Source organism: Engystomops pustulosus, chromosome 11 (assembly GCF_040894005.1).
Source record: "Engystomops pustulosus chromosome 11, aEngPut4.maternal, whole genome shotgun sequence".
NCBI lineage: Eukaryota > Metazoa > Chordata > Amphibia > Anura > Leptodactylidae > Engystomops > Engystomops pustulosus.
In genome coordinates this window covers 10,230,305-10,252,273 of record NC_092421.1, presented here as the reverse complement: position 1 = coordinate 10,252,273, position 21,969 = coordinate 10,230,305, and the positions used below count along the sequence as shown (strand labels likewise).

At 45.7% G+C, this 21,969-nt stretch overlaps 1 long non-coding RNA gene across 1 annotated transcript; it reads left to right on the top strand.

Annotated features, from left to right (window-relative positions):
- Window positions 1-4,616: 4,616 nt before the first annotated feature.
- LOC140106175 (uncharacterized) lies at window positions 4,617-12,664 on the top strand. The gene is made up of 3 exons (XR_011850711.1): window positions 4,617-4,765; window positions 8,637-8,695; window positions 11,774-12,664. It is a non-coding gene; the product is annotated as an uncharacterized lncRNA (long non-coding RNA).
- Window positions 12,665-21,969: the final 9,305 nt, after the last annotated feature.

Genomic DNA, 21,969 nt, shown 5'->3' with positions numbered 1-21,969 from the left:
AGGCTGCAATGCTTAACTGCAAGTGTGATGAAAGGAACCTGCAAACACAAACTAAATAAGATTTATCCAAGTTATCCACGCAAACGCTGCAAAGAATGTGAAGTTCCCGCCACCCAACTACTGTACGCATGTGGTGGAGATATCCTAAAGTGGCTCTATCATGGGGACACGGGTTTGAATGGATCTCTAAAATTTGTGGACAGAAAATTGATCCTTGCCCGGCGTCATCTATATTGAGCATTTCCTTTTGTAAAATCCTGATAGAAAATATTTGGCTAGTAAACAGAATTTGTGCAGTTATTCGGGCACATATAGCTAAATATTGGAGGGCCGAAATTTTGCCAAATTTGGACTTGGAAATGAGGAAATGGAAAAATGTTACTTTTATGTAAAAAATATGTGGAATTTGGAATTATCAAAAGTATTGATGGGCAACACGGAGGCTGAGTGAGTAGCACTTCTGCCTTGCAGCGCTGGGGACCTGGTTTCAAGTCCCACCCAGGTCAACATCTGCAAAGAGTTTGTATGTTCTCTCTGTGTTTGCGTGGGTTTCCTCCAGGTCCTCCGGTTTCCTCCCACACTCCAAAACATACAGGTTGGTGATTAGATTTTGAGCTCCATCGGGGACAGGGACTGATTTGACAAAACTCTGTGCAGCGCTGCGGAATCTGTGTGCGCTATATAAAATGAAGATTAATAATAATATTGACATAAGTAGAAAATGGGTCGAGTGGCATAAAGTGAAAAGCTCTGGACTTTTTCACATTTGAAGGGAAGGTGAGGAAAAAGGGAAGGGAAGGGGGAAAAGAAAAAGAGGGAGAAAGTTGGGGAGTTGGATGTTCTTAAACTTAGTTCTTTTTGCTGCCTTGGATTAATGTGCAGATATTGTTCAGTTATTGATTATGGATAAAGTTGTGCATATTTTCAATCTGAAATTCAATGTCTATGTTGTGTGTATGGTTGATAAAATAATCATTAAATTAAAAAAAATGAAAGGAATCTGCAATTGTAACGCCTTGGAGTTGGGTCATAGCTAAAATAACTTGGTGTTCATGTAGGTCAACCCAGATGTTAAGCCCACCGGTCCCAGTAACTCAGGTGTCTTCCTACCGGCCCACCCTGGAATATAATTACATCTTCTTCCCCCTAGTGCAGTGATGGTAAACTTTTAGAGACTTGGTGCCCAAACTACAGCCAAGCCCCACTTATTTATTGCAAAGTGCCAGCACAGCAATTTTTGTACCGTATTTTTCGGACTACAAGGCGCACAAAAAATCCTTTGATTTTCTCAGAAATCAAAGGTGCGCCTTATAGTCCAGTGCGCCTTATATATGAACCCTACTTACAGACAACATCTGCCTTGTACTGTGCACAGGTCTGCCACCTGCTGGTCATTTATCCTTATAATCAGGTGCTCCTTATAGTCCAGCGCGCCTTATATATGAACCGTACTTACAGACAACAGCTGCCTTGTACTGTGCACAGGTCTGCCACCTGCTGGTCATTCATCCTTATAATCAGGTGCACCTTATAGTCCAGTGCGCCTTATATATGATCCGTACTTACAGACAACAGCTGCTTTGTACTGTGCACAGGTCTGCCACCTGCTGGTCATTCATCCTTATAATCAGGTGCACCTTATAGTCCAGTGCGCCTTATATATGAACCGTACTAACAGACAATGGGGTTGATTTACTTACCCGGTCCTGTCGCGATCCAGCGGCGCGTTCTCCGTCGAGGATTCAGGTCTTCCGGCGATTCACTAAGGTAGTGCGCCCGATGTCCACCAGGTGTCGCTGCTGCGCTGAAGTTCACCGGAGTTTACCTTCCTATTGTGGGTGCAGGTAAGTGCGTGTCAAGCAACACTTTTTTTTAAATACCGCGGTTTTGGTGAATCTTTTGGGTTTTCCGACGGCCACGCCCCCCGATTTCCATCGCATGCATGCTGGCGCCGATGTGCCACAATCCGATCCCGTGCACCAAAAACCCGGGGCAATTCAGGGAAAAAACGCTGCAAATAGGTAATATTCAGGAGACCCGACGAAAAATAGCGATTCGGGCCCTTAGTAAATGACCCCCGTTAGCTGCCTTGAACTGTGCACAGATCTGTTACCTGCTGGTCATTCATCCTTATAATCAGGTGCGCCTTATAATCCAAAAAATGGTACGGCAGTCATTTATTCATTCACCTGTTCTACAATAACTTTCACTCATATCGGCCTCTTGAGCTCAACCAAACATTTGAAAGAAGGGCAAATTAGGACTGTCGTTGTAGCACCTCGCTATGGTCCCCCTGCACAGGAAGAAACGTGGGGCCAGCAGGAGCTCGAAAGATAATCCGCCCTTTCCACACGTGAATTAGCATTGAGAGCAGCATTTCTGGAGTTGCCCGGGACTGCTGGATGAGTCCTGTCTGGCCAACTCTTTGCTATGTTGTTGACTTGGGTGCCCAAAAAGAGGCGTCTGAGTGCCATAGGTTCGCCACCACTGCGGCTCCTCCGTGTCATAGGCTGTGGTGTCATACAGCATTGTACTCATGGTTTGCTATGCTGGTCCATTGCTCTGCTCCACTTGTGATACAACACTCCCACCAGGTGCCAGACGGCAGTACTGCTCCCTATAGATCCCTATGTATCTGATATTATGCAAAATGTCATTGTTCTCTATTGACATTATTTTTACAGAATGCGCCACATTTATTAGTGTTTGTGCCAGTTTTCGTGTAATCTACTTGTGTGTTATGTCGTATAATGGGGGACATTAATCATAGTTGGTCTCAGGTTCGCCTGTTTTTGCGCCTGGTTTGTTCTCTTTTTTGGCTCCTGATCTATGATGGATCTAGTTCTGCCTTAGTAAATGCGTTTTTGGAATTGTCTCCTGTCCAATTCATTTGGTGAAGTTTTTTTAAGTGCAGCTGCTCATAGTAGCTGCATTTTTGCGCCATTTTTGCGTCTTTTTAGTGATAGATGCAGAGCAAACATCTGTATAGGAGGCTCTCACTATGTCAGATAAGGCACAGGGACTTAGCCGTAAGTGCCGGACTTTGCCGTAAGTGCCGGACTTTGCCATGCACCAGAAAATGTCGCAAAAAAGCGCCAAATTAACGAACTGCGCCAGATCATTGCGCATAAAAACGCTAGAAACAGTCTAAAAAACTATGATTAACGCCTCCCATGTAATTATGAAGTGTATTTCAAGTATTATGTCACGTCTGCACTGTGTCCAACACGCCCCAAAATTCTGCACCTAAAGGTTCCCGTGCTGAGTCGGACTGTGCACCACGTTTATTACTGCAACTTGACAGAATTGTGTTGCACACTGTGGGGCTTATTTACTAAGGGTCTGCGGATCGCATTTCCGTCGGACTGTTCATGGTATTCAGGATTTGCTGGGATAGCTATCATTTTTGGCAAATGGTTTACCTGGGGGCGATCTGCACTTGCTGGATGGTGTGGGGTTGCCCTGGAGCTGGAGCTGTTTGCACGGAAAGAAAATTCCAGTTCTTGACTACATCAAATGTTGGGGAATCATCATCATTAATCTTTCATCTGTTCGAATGTTTCCTTTGATGTGCAACCATTCAAGTAAAGGAACTTGATGACTGCTTTGTATTATTATCATCCATTATCAGACCTCACACCACGTCAGCATCTCTAAAAGCAAGACTGTTATCAGTTCTCAGGTGCCAAGTGGCAGGTAACCTATAGAGCAGTGATGGCGAACCTTTAAGTGACCGAGTGCCCAGACTACAACCGAAATCTGCTCCTTTATCACAAAGTGCCAATATAAGCTGTCATTTATTTATTTGTTGAACTGTTCTCCCACAATTTTCAATCATACCTGCCTCCGGGGGACACCGATATAACCGAAAGCAGGAGGGCAAATTCGGACTATGACTGTAGGTTCTCTCCAGGGTCCTGCTGTACAGGAATAGTCATGGGACCAACAGAAGGACCATAAAATATAATCTGTTCCTCTCCAAACCTTTAAGCATTTTCTGCAGTCCCAAGCAGCCAAGAGATTTTAAGTGCCAGGGATCCAAAGTTATGGCTCATATGATCCAGGATGTATCTTCTCTCCAGGGTCCTGCTGTACAGGAATAGTCATGGGACCAACAGGAGGACCTTCAAATATAATCCGGTCCTCTCCAAATGTTCACGCATTTCCTTCAGTCCCAAGCAGCCAAGAGATTCTAGGTGCCAGGGATCCAAAGTTATGGCTCATATGATGTAGGACATATCTCATACAGGCTTGGCCAATAAGGTGCCACCCTGTGGGGACATACAAGATATATGCTTAGTAATTAAAGGGTGAAAATAGCAGTCTGCAAGATTGCGTCTTGACTTGTGTGTTGGACTGCAGTTAGATTCTTTGAGTCCTGTCTGGGGTGGTAGTTTAAGCGCCCACAGAGAGGATTCTGAGTGCCACCTCTGGCACCCGTGCCATAGGATTGCCACCACTTCTATAGAGACTTATATCATTACACATGTGAAGTTTCAGTGTCCTGTGATAAATAGAAGTTGGTTGGGGAGATGCTTAATGCTCGGCCCCTCGTAATTGTTTGCATATTTCACTCGCCTTCTGTAGGAAATAGTAGGTTCTTCTACCAATTCCTCCAAGCCTCCTATCGTTGCTACCCGTGCCACTCAGGCGTGGTATCACGAGCACACAGGAAGTATATGAGCTAAAGTAACAAGAGGCAAGTCATTTGCAGAGCAGAGAAGCGGAGAAGCAACCAGAGGAAACCCACCCTCCACCCTGAGCAGTAAGTGTCCTCTTCTAACACTTTGTATCATATCTAGAACCTAAGTGTCTTCTCCTTGGCCTTCCTTCTTACTCCTCACTTCTATGCTGAGACCTTCAGTCCTCAGACGCTCTATCACACGTGAGAAGGACCAACCAAAATGTCCTGATTATTTGTGGCCTTTGAGCAAAGCTTCCAATACCTCAACGTGTCCAGTATCCCACCGAGGGTCTTCAGAGATTGGAAGCCATGGGATGTCATCTTCAAGGACCTACTCAATGGGGCACCATCTGCCTCACAGTAGCCCATAGTCATTACTGGACCATGAGTTTCTTGTTAAAGTTTGGTCTTACCACCATACCTCCATGCAGATGTTATACATTGTATAAGGAGCACCTTGCGCCCGTAGTCTTGATGGTCTAAGTTTATGGGTGTGCCCCATAATAAGGTTCCTAAGCTGGTCATGAACACAAGGACACTGAGAGTAGTTGTCTCATAGAAGCCACACATGCATCTCCCATAGGGCAGGGTCTATGGAGACGTAGAGGCGCCCAATACTGTGTGACCCTCAGTCTGGTGCCAGGTTCTTTAACCCCTCTATGATCAGACCTTTCTGCGCTGACTTCTCCATGGACCCATATGGATTACATATAACCTATAGATTAAAGGGAACCTGTCATCAGAAATTGACCCAATAAATTAATACCAGTCTGTTGTCCAGCAGCTTTATATCTTCCAGAGCATGGTTCCATCACCCAGAAAATGAACTTTGAAATTAAATGTAAATTAGTTGTATAATGTCAAGGAGGCGGAGAGTTTAACCGGTTAAGGGCCCTTTCCTGTTTTTTCATTTCCGTTTTTCACTCCCCCCCTTCAAAAATATATAACTTTTTTATTTTTACACGTAAAGAGCTGTGTGACGGCTTGTTTTCTGCGTAACAAATTGCACTTCATAGTGATGGTATTGAATATTCCATGACATGTACTGGGAAGCGGGAAAAAAATTCCAAATGCAGTGAAAATGGTGAAAAAACCCATGTGTGCCGTATTCTTGTGGGCTTGGATATTACGGCTTACACTGTTCGCCCCAAATGACATGTCTACTTTATTCTTTGGGTCGGTGCGATCACAGGGATACCAAATTTGTATAGGTTTTATAATGTTTTCATACATTTACAAAAATTAAAACCTCCTGTACAAATTTTTTTAAAATGATTTTGCCATCTTCTGGCACTAATAACTTTTTTATACTTTGTTGTACGGAGCTGAGGGTGGTGTAATTTTTTGTGACATTTGTTAATATTTGCAATGATATCATTTTTAGGACTTTACGACCTTTTGATCACTTTTTATAGATTTTTTTAATATTTTTCAAAATGGCAAAAAAGTGCCATTTTTGACTTTGGGCGCTATTTTCCGTTACGGGGTTAAACGCAGTGAAAAACCATTAGTATATTTTGAAAGATCCGGCATTTTCGGACGCGGCGATACCTGATGTGTTTATGATTTTTACTGTTTATTTATATTTATGTCAGTTCTAGGGAAAGGGGGGTGATTTGAATTTTTATGTTTTTTTTATTATAATTTTTTTTTTTTAACTTTTTTTTATTTTTACTTTTACTATTTTTTCAGACTCCCTAGGGTACTTTAACCCTAGGTTGTCTGATTGCTCCTACCATATATTGCTATAATACAGTGTGGCAGTATATAGGGATTTTCCTCCTCATTCATTACAATGTGCTATCAGCACATTGTAATGAAGGGGTTAAAATGAAACAACCTTGGGTCTTCGGAAGACCCAGGGCTGTCATGACGATGGATCGCCGCTTCCCGATGACGTCACGGGGAGCGATGATGCTAGGCAAGATTGGGCGCCGCCATCTTTTTGAAGCTGCCGGCAGCTCACGCTGCGCTAACACCTGCGATCGGTCCTAGCAATATGCAGCAAAGACTTACCGGCTATGGAGAGGGCTCAGCCCGTGAGCCCTCTCCATGCAGCGGGACCCGACCGCTCAACGTGAATACACGGTGGGCGGTTGGGAACCAGTTAACACTGAAGTCAAGCTCTCCAAGCCTCTGAACACCTTCTGCCCTGTGATTGACATAATGCACCAGCCTTCTGGAGATCTGGTTAGTGAAGTCTTCAGGTACAGGACCATCAATTACAGTGAAGCGGGCATTCTGAGACAGGGAGAGCTTGACTTCAGTGTTAAAATCTCCGCCTCTTTATACAACCAATTTACATCTCACTTGAAACTTGGTTTTCTGGAAGATTCCACCTCACTAGACCATGAAAGAAGCATGACCTAGAAGGTGTTCAGCTGCTTGACATCACATGAGTAGTGTTTTATAAGGTCATATTTGTGGCTTCACATGTTGCATGTCCAAGGGGTTGTTGATCAGACAACATGCGATGTGAGACGACCTCAGCGACTTACCGTTTGTCACGTTGTGTCTGGGATTGGTGGGGTTCCCATATCATAATTTATAAACCTTTCCGTGTCTCCCCCTGCACTGTGCTGACACATAGATCAGGGTGCACTTCCTACGTCTTCCTGTTCTCAGGGTGCACAGCATCGCTTTCACCCACAAACCTCAAACCCTCCCATCATATATAGGTCTTCTTCAGAACAAGCAGTCTGCAGGGTCCCAAGACCCCCTGTGCCATGATGTTGACTCCATATCATCCTGCAACCATTCATGTCTGGGGCGGCTTCTCAGCCAAGGGAATCGGCTCTCTCACAGTCTTACCTAAAACACCTCCATGAATAAAGAATGGGACCAGAATGTCCTACAAGAGCCACTTCTCCCAACCCTCCAGGAGCAGATGGTGATGAGCAATGCCTCCTCCAGCATGATGGAGCACCGGCCATAAAGGGGAGAACTAAATGGCTCCGGGAACAGAACACAGAGATTTTGGGTCCATGGCCCGGAGACTCCCCAGATCTCATCCCATTGAGAACTTGTGGTCAACTTATCCCATTGAGAACAAAACCCAACACATTGTGACAGAATGCAGCAGTGATTGTGCAGGAATGGACGGCTATCAGTCAGGATTTGGTGCAGAAGGTGAGTGAGAGCTGCCAGGGAGAATTGCAGAGGTCCTGAAGAAGAAAGAGAGGTCCTGCAGATACTGACTCACTGCAGTAACTCCTCCTACCTGACAATAAAAGCTTTTGTTCCCCATAATATGATTGCACTTGTATCTATGTATGTGATAAACATCTGACAAACCAGAGGGACACATCATGTGACAATATAATATTTGTGTAATTCTCAAAACTTATCGCCATGACTGTATATTATTGAAGGCAACTTCAACTTACAAACCACTTAGATTGTAGGATCCATTTGGCCACACTTCACCTTAAGGATATTGGAAGTGTATAATGATCGTAAGGGATCCGTCCACCGGGCCATTACAGATTCAGATCTGGACACTGGTTATGCCACTCCAGGACCTAAAGTAAAGCACCCCTTTCTGGAGACTTTGCCAATTAGGGCCAACTTGCAGGTGTGCGGAGACCTACAGCCAATGATGCTCCACTGAGGGATTCTGGGAAATATGCAAATATGTTTTGCAAAAGTTACTGGACCAAATGGAAGTTTAGATCAAATACTTATTTCGAGTGTAGAAATAAACAGCTAATTCTTTATTTAATAGCCATACAATGTGATTTCTTTTGTTAGATTCTGCCTGTCACAGTTGATGTGACCTATGATAAAAATTACTGACCTTTCCATGTTTGGGTCCTTTTGGGTTCTGAATAGTACAAATAGCGGTGAGATTTTCTGCGGACATTGTCATGTAACTACCCTGTGTTTAGTAGACTGCGCGGTGTCACTTTCAATAATAATTGTAATCATTTTAGTTTTCTATTTTTCATGTTAGGAGGAAGACAAGAAAGTGACCTGCAGGACCTGGTAATGGAGAACAAAAGCAGGAATTTGGTAAGAATCATGTCCCGGACAGAAAGCATCGGGCTTAACTCACCTTCATAATTATAATGAAACTTTACCTGATTGTGGCTTGCACAATGCCCCCACTAGGGGGAGCTAGATGAATACTAATCTAGACTGGAGCTTCACAAGGTTTGGAATAGTAAATCCCATGTTAACTGGGTTTTTGAAGTTGGCCCTACTTATCCCAATAGACTCTGGTGGACTGGATAGAACCAAATTGTAGTCCCAACCCAAATCCAGTCCCAACCCTCCTTTTATCAGGTACTATGCGACTTAAAGGGAACCTCGCACCAGGTTTTGCAGCAAAAGACTATTAGCCCCTTAGGTCTGGGAAGAAATGTCTGTTGTAGAATTCCTTCTTTTCTGTGAAATTTCCCTGGTTAACCTATAAGTAAAAATCCTCCAATGTCCGGCAAATATGACTTTTCTCAACACAAATTCTCATGAGATGAGTCAAGTTTAGAGGCTGCAGGGGTGGTGTCATTATAGAAGCCGCTAACTTCTGTTCTAAAGCAACTAGAAATCTTATTAAATATTATCATCTCATCTTGTGATTCTGGGAGCCACATAACCAGAGATACAGGTAGTTACATAAAATAGGTGGCAACTGGATCTTTATTAGCTGCCTTCATCTCTGGTTCTGTAGCTCACAAAACCACAAGCCTGATGGGGTCTGAAAGATGAGATTCTAATCTTTAACAAAACACCAGCTTCAGGTGCTATAGAATAATAATAATTAATAATAATTCCTTTATTTATGTAGCCACACAGATTACGCAGCGCTGCACAGCACTTGTCACATCAGTCCCTGTCCCCAATGGGGCTCACAATCCAATCAGTCTACCAGTATGTTTTGGAGTGTGGGAGGAAACCGGAGTACAGGCGGTCCCCTACTTAAGGACACCCGACTTACAGACAACCCATAGTTACAGACAGACCCCTGTGACCTCTGGTAAAGCTTTCTGAATGGTTTACTATAGTCCAAGGCTGCAATGATCAGCTGTAAAGTGTCTGTAATGAAGATTTATTGATAATCCTTGGTCCCATTACAGCAAAAAATGTTTAAACTCCAATTGTCACTGAGGCCAAAAAATGTTTTTTGTCTGGATCTACAATTATAAAATATACAGTTTCGACTTACATACAAATTCAACTTCAGAACAAACCTCCGGACCCTATCTTGTACGTAACCTGGGGACTGCCTGTATAGAATAGAAGATATGGGCATTAGAATTGATGCTACCACCTGCAACCATAAAACTTTACTTATCGCATGTAAAAATGAGGTGAGAAGAGTCATATTTGCCTGACTTTGGGTGAGATTTCACATAAAAGTACAAATTCCAGAAAGGAGATTTTCTACCCTTCCTCAGGGGCTGGTAATTTTGTGTGGTAAAATTTATTGACAGGTTCCCTTTAAGGAGCCCTTGAGAACCCGCAGCAGAGCCAGCATGGGGTTGAGGAGGAATGCTACCTCTTGTATGTATGAGTGGAGATCTTTTTCTTATCATCCATTGGCTCAGACATATTATTGTGTCTGTTCCAGTTTTTTGTCCACATTTGTAAGAAAAAAGTGCTGTCATGGGTGCTCCTGCGACCCTCTCCGTTCCCTTGGTTCACCGCGGCTGGCTCACTTACCTGACCATGCTCCAGCGATAGCTCCGACCCGCGCGTCACCGCCTCCTAGGGCGCGAGCTCATTGGCTTTGAGGGCCGGTGTAGTAATAAATAGCCAACCTCTTCCCTCATGCCCTGCCGGATCTTTGTACCTCGCACCTTAGTGAAATGCTTGTTCCTACGCCCTGTGACTATTTGGTGAATTCCCGTTGTGACCCCGGTACCGTCCCTGACTTCGCTGCTCTGCTGCCTGCCTTGACCTTATAATAATAATTCCTTTATTTATATAGCGCACACACATTCCGCAGCGCTGCACAGAACTTGTCACATCAGTCTCTGTCCCCAATGGAGCTCACAATCTAATCATCCTAACAGTATGTTTTGGAGTGTGGGAGAAAACCGGAGGACCCGGAGGAAACCCACGCAAACACGGAGAGAACATACAAACACTTTGCAGATGTTGACCTGGGTGGGATTCGAACCCAGGACCCCAGCGCTGCAAGGCAGAAGTGCTACTCACTCAGCCACCGTTCCGACTTTTTGCCTTGCTCCTGATCTCGATCCTGTGCTTTTAAACAGTTGCACCCTGAATGATGAAATGTCCTGCAGCAGAGCCCCTCTTAAAAAAAATAAATGTAATACTTACCTCTGTTGCTCACTCCCGGGGGGCTCCAGTTTCCCGGCAGTGCAGGCAGAAGCAGATACTCCGCCTGTGCGCACACTACGATGCAATGACGCGCCATGTCATAGTGTGCGCGAGCAGAGATCATAGATGTACCCGCACTGCTGGGAAAGCGGAGCCTCAGGGAGAAGAGGGCGCCAGGGGTGAGCGCCAGAGGTAAGTACTCATTTTTATTTTATACTCAAGTATAAGCCGAGTGGAGCTTTTTCAGCACAAACATTTTATACTTGAGTATATACGGTATACAGGCATTTGGACGCAGAGGATTATATGCAGATGTATCAGAGTAAGGGGGGCGGCATACATGTGGACTACACACTTTGCAGTTTTTTAATTTTCAAACATTTGGAAAAGCAGGAATCCTTTTCTTTACATTTCCCAAATATGTGATACGTTATGTGGGAGGTGTGAAGATTTTTGCAACATTTGTCTGTTTATAGTAGCAGCAGGACTGTGAAAAATAGATTTATGTTCCAGGCATGTAGCTTCTCCAACTGTAATGGAGGGTTGCTCACACTGCTGTGCTCTTAGTGCTCTGCAATTAAATGCTTATTATTGGTCGCTCCTCTTTTACGGATTCGGTAGCATCCAGTCCGAAGCTTTTGTTCATAGCTGTGGGCTGGAGCTTTGGATCAGCTTAATTTCAGAGACCACAGAGAACAGCCGTGTAAGGACACACTCCAATCAGCCGGCGGATCATAGGATTGTGGAATTAGGAATCAGTTTTATGTAATGAACTGAATTGCAGTTTCATCTTTCTCTCCTCAGGGGCCGCTGATGGTGGGAGCGTGGCTCAGCCTGCTGCCAGTCATACAGGCTGAAGCCTCGCACCAGGACAGTGCCGGCACCATGACTGTGGTCTTACTGCTCTTTCTGCTCATCTTGCTCTGTGTTGCTCTCATCGTGGCATGGAAAAGGCTGATAAACACTGAAGGGGGTGAAGATTATCATCCGCAGGAGTTGTGGGGAAGAGCGCGGGACGTGATGCAAAATATTAAGAGCAGGTGGAGTCATGGGGGTGGAGACGAGGAGGTCAACACTGTGGAGGACAACCAAGATGAAGAAGACGAGGAGGAGGAGGAAGAAGCAATGTATGAAGAGCATGATATCACAGCCTTATGATAGCACTGACCCTCCAAGTGCTTCACCCATGGAATTTGTTAGGTGGCGTTTCTACCTTTTCATGCTGAATGTATTCTGCCGTCATGTATCAAAACGTGGTGGACCCCCACCCCCTGGGCCCATCGTGATCGGGTGCCAAACAAAATAACTAACGTTTCCCGACATTGAAAAGGTTAACCAATCCATGCAGGGCCGGGTCATTGCTGGGGCCCCTGCCCACCCAAATGGGGAGGTGCATAAACACACTTGACACTGGGGCCCATTTACTAAGGACCATTTGCCGGTTTTCTGTCGAACTTTGCAGGTTCTTTTAGGTGCAAACTCCTTGCATGGATATTCAAGAAGTGCCTGTGCCACATTTGTGTCGCACCTGACCCTTTTGAGGCCCGGCCGCACTTGTCATCATGCATCACGGATTAGGGGGGGCGCTCCGGTGCTCAGTCAGACCATGTGCCACATTCAACATGTAAAGTCCGACAGAATGGTGTCACACGCCCCAAGTTAAAGGTGCACCAAAAAATAAAAAAGCAGTCCCCCCCTGTCGGAGCAGTGCAGAGGGCGCCAGATTCATGCAGAATGTGTGGCAGAAATCCTGTGGCGCCCCCTGCACACCACACAGGTAACTGCACATAGTACACACTGCGCCGTTCTTAGTAAATGTGCCCCGGTGTGTTCAGGGAGTGAAGTTTAGGTCCAGTTTATGATTCTCTTAGATGCCACAGAAATATGTATAAAGTATTGAATGTAGGGAAGAACCTGCAAGGCTCCTGATTGGCTTTCATGGATCATCAATGAAGATGTTCGATCCACAGTCTTGATCTCAATGGTCCTTATAGTGGAAAGGGGCACAAGCCACCAATTGTGACCTCTGGGTAATAAGGGGGGGGGGGGGACTTTTTTTTTTTTTTTTTTGTAATGACTGATATCCATCCTTTCTCTGCTCCGTTAATGGTCCTTCTTGTAGAAGACACCCGCACGCCGATTCCTTCATCTTTTTATGTAAATATTTGCAGGCTTGGAAAATACAGGAAAAAATAAAAATCATTAGATTGAAACTTTTGTGCCATTAGATGAAGGTGGGACTTTGTTTGTTTTCTGCGGTATAATTGAGACTTTTGGAAGGTTTTTTTTTTTTGAGACTTCTTGAGGTTTATGTGTCTTCTTTAACCCCTCCATGACTGAGGGTCCATTGGTGCCTGAATGTCCAGGTCAATTTTTTGGACTTTCTTCTATGGGCTCCTTTAAATTACATTTCAGGAAAATTCACTAATTCAATGTTATTAACAAAAATGTAGCATTTCACACATATAATTCCAACCTGTCTCTATCAGTCCTGCTGTACACTATTTTGGTTGCCCCTGGATCTGGCCGTAAATCTTTTCAGAAATAGCTTCTCCTGTCTGAAGACACTTAGGCCCCTTCCACACTTGCGTTGCAGATCACGTCAGAGTCTGATCAGGGAGCGATCAGGGTTTGGTCAGTGAAAAACGCACATTTTGCATCAGAGTTCAATCAGCTTTCAGTTTGTTCAGTGTCTCAGTTTTTCACGCGCGTTTTCAATGCGTTTTTCATGCGCAGATAATGCGCGTGAAATGGACTCAGGACTGAGCTCTATCTTTTCTATGGCAATTGATGCGTGAAAAACGCATTGCACTTGCAAGTGTCTCAGAGTGCGATGCGTTTTTGATGCGTCTCCATAGACTTGTATGGTGCGGTTTTTACGCACGTGACTTGCAAAAGTAGAGCATGTCGAGATTTAAACGCGCGATAATAAAAACGCGCGTGTGTGCGTGAAAAATAATGCAAGTCTGAAAAGACCCATTGGTTACAATGGGTCAGAGTGCAAGGCAAGTTCTACGCGTCAAAAGCATGCGCAGAAAACGCGCGTGAAAAACGCAAGTGTGAAAGGGGCCTTACTCTACAAGCTACAGACAGATAAGGTCTTGATAGCAGAGCTGACAGTGTGTTATAGGTGAGTTAGCAGTGTGTAATGTGTTATATGCATCACATGGTTCTCATCATCTCTTGGTTCTTGGCGGTGACTTTGGCTTTCCCAAAAATGCCCCCCCCCCCCCCCCCGTAAAAAAAATTTACATATTTGTATGCTCACACAGGAGTTACTATTGCACAAAGTTCTACACTTAAAAAAATACACAAATACATTTTTTGTGTATCTTACACACATTTATAAAACACTTTGTAAGGGTTTAGGCCCGGGCTCATCGGACACAATTCACCAGCACACCAGTCACTTCACTGTCCACGCTGTGCGATTTGGGTACAACTGACCGCAGACAGTTTTATTCGGCAGTAAAACAAAATATACAAAACATCAAAATACACAGAGCTACCTACCTCACCAGGTGCAGGCCTCCTGCCACAGTACTGTATATCAGGTCACTGCCTTAGCTCCACAGGCCTTGGCCGCTGTCTTCCCCAGGGTGGAGCCAATGGGGCAGATTTACTTACCCAGTCCATTCGCGATCCAGCGGCGCGTTCTGTGCGGTGGAATCGGGTCTTCACTAAGGCAGTTCCTCCGACGTCCACCAGGTGTCGCTGCTGCGCTGAAGACCGCCAGAGTTCACGATCCTATACTTGGTGAAGGTAAGTGCGTGTCCCGCTACACTGTTTTTTAAAAATGCGGCGGTTTCTCCGAATTCGTCGGGTTTTCGTTTGGCCACGCCCCCGATGCGCCACAATCCGATCGCGTGCGCCAAAAACCCGGGGCAATACAGGGAAAATCGGAAATATTCGGGTAACACGTCGGGAAAACGCGAATCGGGGTAAATGACCCCCAATGTGGGAAGTCTGCACCAGGTAATTATGCAGAATTTCCAGCTGGATGCTAATTATTTCTTGTTACCTGGGTTCTAGAGGAAACTACCCGGCTGATGTCAGGATTTGAAGCAATGTCTTTTGGACTTTCTGGTCGGTTCTCTACTGCTGTGCTATGTGGTCTGATTTTTTTTTTTATACTTGTCTCTTGTTGTTGGTATTTCTGCATTACCTGTTTTTAGGTCTCAGTTGTGTTAATCTGTGTTACCTATCAGGAGTGGTCGGGCTCCATTTAAGGCTGGTTTTGTCATTCAGGCTTTGCCAGGTATTGTTGTATCTGCAGCTTATCCCTGGCTCTGTTCTGTTGGAACATCTATACTTTCTGTTAGCTTGTTACTTTGTCTGTGGTGAGAGATTCTGTGAGGTTTGTCTGTTCTCTTGTAGTCACTCGCCACTTTCCCGTCTGTTCTCTTCTAGTCACTCGCCACTTTCCCGTCTGTTCTCTTCTAGTCACTCGCCACTTTCCCGTCTGTTCTCTTCTAGTCACTCGCCACTTTCCCGTCTGTTCTCTTCTAGTCACTCGCCACTTTCCCGTCTGTTCTCTTCTAGTCACTCGCCACTTTCCCGTCTGTTCTCTTCTAGTCACTCGCCACTTTCCCGTCTGTTCTCTTCTAGTCACTCGCCACTTTCCCGTCTGTTCTCTTCTAGTCACTCGCCACTTTCCCGTCTGTTCTCTTGTAGTCACTCGCCACTTTCCCGTCTGTTCTCTTGTAGTCACTCGCCACTTTCCCGTCTGTTCTCTTCTAGTCACTCGCCACTTTCCCGTCTGTTCTCTTGTAGTCACTCGCCACTTTCCCGTCTGTTCTCTTGTAGTCACTCACCACTTTCCCGTCTGTTCTCTTGTAGTCACTCGCCACTTTCCCGTCTGTTCTCTTGTAGTCACTCGCCACTTTCCCGTCTGTTCTCTTGTAGGCTCTCGCCACTTTCCCGTCTGTTCTCTTGTAGTCACTCACCACTTTCCTGTCTGTTCTCTTGTAGTCTCTCACCACTTTCCCGTCTGTTCTCTTGTAGTCACTCGCCACTTTCCCGTCTGTTCTCTTGTAGTCACTCGCCACTTTCCCGTCTGTTCTCTTCTAGTCACTCGCCACTTTCCCGTCTGTTCTCTTCTAGTCACTCGCCACTTTCCTGTCTGTTCTCTTGTAGTCACTCACCACTTTCCTGTCTGTTCTCTTCTAGTCACTCATCACTTTCCACCATACACACACCACATACAGTACCATATACAGACATGCAGCATATACACACCACGTACAGTGGATATATACAGACATGCACCATACTCACACATGCAGCACCATACACAGACATGCAGCATACACACACCACATACAGTACCATATACAGACATGCAGCATCTACACACCACGTACAGTGGATATATACAGACATGCACCATACTCACACATGCAGCACCATACACAGACATGCAGCATACACGCACCACATACAGTGGATATATACAGACATGCAGCATACACGCACCACATACAGTACCATATACAGACATGCAGCATATACACACCACATACAGTGGATCTATACAGACATGCAGCATATACACACATACAGTGGATATATACAGACATGCAGCATATACACATCACATACAGTGGATGTATACAGACATGCAGAATATGCACACCACATACAGTGGATCTATACAGACATGCAGCATATACACACCTGCTCTCCCCTCCCCCAACATTTCACACTCGGGTTACGGCCCTGGGGGAGCACATGTCTGTGTGCATGAGCCCTGACACTGTACAATATGCAGCAGAATATGTATACAATGTTGCACATCCCCAGTTCCTTAGTGTGGCAGGTCGGATGCCGTGGCCCCCCTGACACTGAGGGCCCCATAGCAGCTGCTGTGGCTGCTCCCGTTGTAGTTACGCCCCTGTTATGGATACGAGCATCTGAAATGCAGCAAGTCCAAAATTCCTAAAATCAAGAAACTAAGCAGAAGCAACTCTTCAGGCAGAATCCTGGGAAACAGACTTGGTCTTGGAAAGAAAAGCCTGAAAGACCGGGCTTGGCCATCTTTCTCTTAGAGACCTGCTGAGCCATGTTTTCTAAAAATGGTGAAACAAATAAAAAGCGAGAGCCTAACTTTTTGGAAAAGTCGAAGGCTGGTTTCTAGGAAAGATAGGTGTACAACCGAATAGGAGAGAACATTAGGAAACTGAAAGGGTTACATACGTGCTAGACAAAAGGTCAAGGGGCAGACCTGCTGCTAGAGACATGCCGCTGCAGCTCACAGTAAGTCTTTTACAACAATCAGGAGCTGCATTTATATCAATGTTATTCAGTCTCCTAAAACAAACTGCTGAAAACCTACTGATATCAGCAGCAGCCTCTCTCGTGTTCCTAAAGCAGCGAGTGGAGACGTCTAGGAGTCGCACAAGTTTCTTCTATGGGCCCCATTGCCATAAAGAGTCGTATAGTCGGTGCTCTCCACAACACAAACCTCACCGCGTTGCCACAAGTTTCAGATGAGAATGAGATTTATTTTACAGGTTGTTATCCATTTGTATTTCCTCTCATAAAGCAGAGAACAATATAACACTGGTCAGATTCCATAATACATGAAACATTGGGCTTAGAAGTAAAGCCTTGAGGGTAAGACGCAGCGGCCTCCGATTGTAACACTTTGCATAAATCCGAGCAGGAAGCGGCAGAAAGCCTGAACATGTGTGAACACACCCCAAGTCTCCTTCACCCTCCCAGAAGAACATTATACATTGTCTTCATGCAAAGTCTGCGGGAAAAGTTAATGACCCTTGAAAATAATTGTCCATGATCAATTTAAAGTTGTTTTTTCCCCCCCCTTGTCGGTGTCAGGTTATCGTAACGTTCATGTGAATACAAGCAGCGGCCAAAGGGCCGGAATACAGGAGAATCACGTCCTCTGGACAACCCCATTAAATGAAGTCATGTGATACATCAGTATATATCTTACATTAGAAAGTTCTCTTATATAACTAGAATATAATAGATAATAAATAAATGTGTCCCTTCATGATAAGCAGCTTGGCCGCAGCCATCCTGGCATTTCTGTACCCGCCTCCATCTGCATGCACCAGCTCTCAGCGTATACTATGGCAGACCCCTGGCAATCACCTGATGGGTCTATACTGCTGCCGATTGTGTAGTAGCAGCAGGACTGTAAAATGTCTTCTTTCGTTTTTATTGCGGTCTCTACTCACACTGCTGCGCTCTGTGCAGCTAGTGTTAGGTGATGTCCCTGGAGAGATGTGTAATCACACCTTCTGTGTATGTTGTTTGTAGCAGCAGTAATGTGATAAATGGATTTATATTCTAGGATGTAGCTTCTCCAATTGCCAAGTGCAAAGCAGTGTGAGGCCACCCCCCACTGCACTTGCAGCAGCTATAATCCGAGCACGTGCCGAGCTGTGAGGGGAGAGGGGGCCGAGCACGTGCCCGCTGTGAGGGGAGAGGGGGCCGAGCACGTGCCTGCTGTGAGGGGAGAGGCGGCCGGGCACGGGAACGTTTTGAGGGGAGAGGCGGCAGGGCACGTTGTGAAGGGAGAGGCGGCCGGTGCCCGCTGTGAGGGGAGAGGCGGCCGGTGCCCGCTGTGAGGGGAGAGGTGGCCGGTGCCCGCTGTGAGGGGAGAGGTGGCCGGTGCCCGCTGTGAGGGGAGAGGTGATCGGGCTGTGAGGGAGGTTGGGGGTCCCTTCCTGTGGATGCACCATAAATATCTGAAGACCCCCCCCCCCCAATAGCTCCCATCCTGCAAGGGTGACAACAACCAGGTGGCTCTCTGTGTAATACTGTTGCTCTGTTATTTCTCCTGACCATGTGCCTTGGTGTTAGGCTACATTCACACTGCCGTTGCCCGCCCGTACCGTACCGTAGCGGGCAACGGCAGTGTACGGGGAGAGGAGGAGGAGGTGAGCGCAGCTCACCCCCGCCCCTCTCCATAGCGATACATTGCGCACGGCCCCGTATTACGGGAAAAGATAGGACAGGTAGGGTGCCGTGCGCCCATAGAAGTGTATGGGGGACGTATATCGGCCGTATATACGTCGGCCGTATATACGTCCTCCATACGTTCGTGTGAATGTAGCCTAAGGATTCCCCTGGGGCACGTTTAAAATTGTTAAATAAATGTTAATGGAGTCAGTCAGTCAGGGTGTAGGGACACTCCGCTGTGTACGTTATTCATGCGTTTAACATGTTCCAAATCAGCGAGAGGTGAAAGACACCGATATAGAAAGTGAAAGAAAATCCGTGCAGCTTGTAGTAGAAATAAATAAAACAAACTTTTCCTCGATATGCATTAGAAACGCAGTATTACACTGTGTACACCAATGCACAATAGAGGCCGGTGTATACACTCCTCACTTTAACAGCCAGGACCACTCATTACTCACCAATACAGAAGTCCTATAATATATCAGTAACAGTTGGATCTTACCCAAGGTGAAGACATGCAGGATGGGAGGGTTTGGTGCCGTATACACCCCTGGAGGGCAGTGTATAGTTGATGGCCTATGCTAAAAAGCTTGCACCTCTTGCGTCCCCATTGACTCCCACCCTCACTAGGGCAGTACCAGATACTGTCCCTGTAGAGGAGACTGGTATGCCCCAAAAAATCCTCATAACTTGTATCCCGACGCGTTTCGGAAATCGTACAATCCAACAATTCCTCCTCAGGGGAAGACAACATTAACCTGCAAGGTGACTGCCGCATATAGTCTGACGCCATGACCTTGGTGACCCTACTTATGTAATGACCCGCAGCGGGAGAGAGTACCGGGGGACAGGCGGCAGCACAGACATCACTGCACGTGGAGTTTAAATTAAAATAACCAGGCCCTATGGGTGTAGCCTGCCCTCCAGCCACCGATATGTTCCCCCCTATCCACATTTACCAACTTTCAGAGGGGTGTGAAATATCAATAGAAGGCTTGTGGGCACGCAGATTCCAGATTCATATTTATGGTAGCATTAGCTATGCATAAGGTTACTCACGATTTTCTGGATGCCCGCGTACAACCTGCTGGAACGCAAACGGAAACGCATTGATTGTAATTCCGGACGTGAGACCGAAGTGTCAGTCATCACATGACCGGAAGTGACATATCGCTAGTCTGCATTGTAAAGGTCAGATCCTAGGTCACTCCCTCACAAAGAGGGGTTACATCCTCCTTGTTTACAATTGGTTAGGAAATAGTCATCCCACCAGCCTCTTCTTGGCATTTGGGACCAGCATGTCAATTCCCATGATTTTAATAGCAGTTTCCGTCCCTCATGGTAAGTATTCATGTGTCTTGCTACTGGAGTATCTCTATAGTGGTGGCCTAGAGGTCACCAAGATGGGCACCTATTCTTCGACGCAACTCGAGCCGGGTCTTACTCGAGCCCACAATCACATACTTCCCAGCAGGAAACCGGATCCATATGTAATAAATGCCAGGGATTCTCTAAAATGGCGCGCGCCTGCTGTGTATCCCTATAGAAGGTGCCAATGATCTGCAGGGGTTTCCTGGCTCCACAAGATTCTTCCCTCAGAGCCAGGACATCTCCCTGAACCTGTCCCCGTGCATTCTGATAAGCCGAGTGAAGAGTATAATCAGGGGTCAGGTATATGTCTGAATCTATAGCTTGCAGTTTACATTCCCTTTCTGGAGAGCGATTCCTTACCCCTATTCTTATTCCCCCTCTTGAGTGCTACAGGGTGTGCACTTTGCCTCTGCAACAAAGAGTTAGTAGCTGTAGGCTTCCGATACACACTGGTATCCAAAGTACCTGCCCCACCTTTCTTAATTACAACATCTAGGAACGCTAAACAATTGGTCTGAATTTGACCACAAAATTAAGGCCCATGTTGTTAACGTTAAGGTCCGCTAAAAAGTTCTCAAACCTCTCCTTAGTTCCGTTCCAAATGAAGAAAATATTGTCTGTATATCGGGACCACATGATGACTCCCTCAGTCAAATTGTTCTTACGTTCTCCAAAGTACCCCAGTTTCTTCCCACCAGCCCAGGAGCAGTTAGGGTACGTGGGTGCCCATAGCCAATCCAACGCACAGTGCCCCCGAGCTGGTGGTAGAATCTCCCATTGAAGAAATTATGTGTCAAGGAGAACCGGAGAAGACGAAGGAGGAAGTCATTATGAGCCCGATATTGACATCCCCACTGCCACGTCCCCTGATTCATGCGGTACTGACGGGTCGAGAGCTTCTACATCTATACTGGCCAGTAGCCAGCCTGGTTCCAAAGTAACACCAGATCTTGTAATAGATCACGGCTATCCCCAGTATAGGAGGGTAGTGAGATCACCTGATCCAAGTAAATACCCATATTTTCATTTAGACTTCCTACTCCCGAAACTATTGTCCACCCTTCACTGGGTTTGTACCTTTATGTATTTTAGGGAGGGAGTAGAAATGTGCAGTAATGGGAGTTTTGGGACAAAGAAATTTACATTCAGCCGTACTGATCAAATCCTATTCTCTTGCCTCCTTCAATATTTCATCCAACGCAATCGGGAACCTACTGGATTTGATTCTGGGTTTGATTCTAGTACCCAATAGGCATCATTTCTACAGAGGAGGGTCTCGCACATTCCTTCACAGGTCTCGGTATCCCGAATGACAACATTTCTCCCTTTATCTGTGGGTTTTATTGTAATAGCGTCACATAAGGTCCCTAGAGCTAATTTTTCAAAATGTGTGAGATTCTCAATTCAGTCTGATGTTGTTAGTATCCTCAGACCTATAGTCACTAGATTTGGGATTGCTGCGGGTTCTGACCTCACTGAAGTGTTAGGACTGAGTACCCGTCACTATATTCTTTCCTCTCTCCATTCCTCTATTATTCACCTTGGACTGTTTATTTCCCTCTGTGTCTGAATTATCCGTCTCTGTTGATGAAGCTTCTGTTTCTGCCTCTTTTCTCTGGTAAATTGCTGAATATGCAGAATTTTCTCTAAAAGTCCTGCAAGTCCCTTAAGGACTCCTCCTTACTCTTAAAGGGCAT